A 2,130-nucleotide genomic window follows, 5' to 3' on the forward strand; every position below is an offset into this window, starting at 1 on the left:
CATCCTGGACTCCAAAGAGCACTCTGACTGTACCCTTTCCAAGACATATTTATTTATTTTCTTAGCAGTCCTCTTCTCCAACATCACAGCTCAAAGCCTTCAAGCCTCTGATCCTTATTCATTGTGTAGCTCTCAGGCGCACAGCAAGTGATCGGAAAGACCATGGCCTGAATCAGACACACCTTGATCATCATGATGGATGGAGAAGAGAATGAAATTGCCAACAACTTCATCTTGCTTGGATCCACAATTAACACCCTACGAACCAACAGTCAGGAAATTAGGAGATGTATTACACTGGAAAATCTGTAATTAGGGATCTCTCCAAATTACTGAGGAATAATAATGTCAATTTGAGGACTAAAGTGCCCATAGAAGCATCAGTCAAAAAATAAAACAACTTTTTATTACATTGGACAAGTCTGCTTTTGTTGCTGTTGTTGCTATGTGCTATCGAGTCGCTTGTGACTTATAGTGACCCTGTGTACAACAGCCCTGAACCCTGCTCTATCCTGATTCAAACTCTCTCTGACACACCACCCCATTGCCCCAGTCACTGAGCCAGTCCATCTCATCAAGGGTCTTCCTCTCTGGCACTGTCCCTCCACCCTTCCAAGCATGATATCTCACTCCAAGGACTGTTCCCTCCTTGCAATATGCCCAAAGTATGAAGACAAAGCTTCAAAATCCTTGCCTCCAAGGAGCAGACTGGTTTAACCCTCTACAGGGAGAATCAGTCTGTTCTCCTAGCAGTCCATGATATATTTAGTACTTTTCTCCAGCACCACAACTCAAAGGCATCAATTCTTCTTCTATCATTCTTAGTCATTATCCAGCTTTCTGACCTATAGCAAGTAATTGCAAGAACTATGGCCTGGATCACTTAGACTCCTGACTGACATTGTTGTTGCTCTTCAGTACTTTGGAGAGGTCCCTGACAGTACACTTTCCCAATGCAATTCGTCTTTTGCTTTCCTGTATGCTGGTACCAAGTGTGTTGATTGCGGAGCCAAGCAAACTGAAGCCTTCAACAATCTCAAAGTCTGCTGTACAAGATCTTTTTAAAGGATCAAAAATCAAAGCTGACACTTTGAGGACTAAGATGTGCCTGACCCAAATTATTGTACCTGCAATCGCCTCAAACGCATGCAAAAGGAAGACAATGAGTGAACAATGAAGGCAGTAACAACAAAATCAATGCCTTTAAGGTGTTAGCGAAGAATGCAGACTATATTGTGGACAGAAGAATAAACAAATTAGTCTTGGAAGACACTCAGCCAGTATACTCCTTAGAAGAAAGAAAGTTGAGACTTGTGTCATATACTTTGGGCATTTTAGGTGGTTGTGCTAAAGCAGACGTTCCTTGGGGAAAAAAAAGGAAGGTCTTCAAGGAGTTGGATGCTGAGTGGCTACAACAATGAGTTAAAATATAGCAGTAATTGTGAGAAAGATACACTTCAGAGCCAGTATTTGGTCACTGTGAGTCACAACTCAAGGCAACATAACAAGGTAAGGGAATAAGTCAAGGGAACGTAACAAGGTAAAGGAAGGCTCTTAAACTGGGGATTCCCCCATCATACTGCGTCACTGTTAGACGCTGTTGAGTGTGTTCAACTCATTATGTTTGTTATGTACAACATAGTGAAAACTGCCTCATCTTGCCCTATTCTAGCAAAATGTTACTGTCCCTGAACAGAACGGTGGAGAAGAGGAACAGAGACAGTGAATGTAAGAAGATAAAGAAGGGGGGAGGGGGGAAAGCCAGCAAAGTGTGGGGAGAGAAGAAACTGGGGGAGGAAATTCTGTGAGGAACCTGTTTGGTGGTGGTGTGGGGAAAGAAGGATATACTGGAGGAGAAAAATTCTGTGAGGATCCTATGTTAGCAACCCTTTATTAGATGGTTCAGAGGGACTCTGATCTCACTGTAAACTTAAATGGGATGATTTAATCAAAACCCAAATCAAATACACTACCTTCGAGTTAGCTTAGCTTATGATGATCCTATTAAATACAGTAGAACTGCTACATAGATATATCTTGTCTGTAACTTTTTAATTTTTAATATTTTTTCAATTTTAATTAAAGTTTCCAGAAAAAAAAATACCAACCAAAAAACAGGATTTTTTTTTC

This window comes from Elephantulus edwardii, unplaced genomic scaffold (genome assembly GCF_000299155.1).
Source record: "Elephantulus edwardii isolate Elephantulus edwardi_28Jun2011 unplaced genomic scaffold, EleEdw1.0 scaffold00223, whole genome shotgun sequence".
Lineage (NCBI taxonomy): Eukaryota > Metazoa > Chordata > Mammalia > Macroscelidea > Macroscelididae > Elephantulus > Elephantulus edwardii.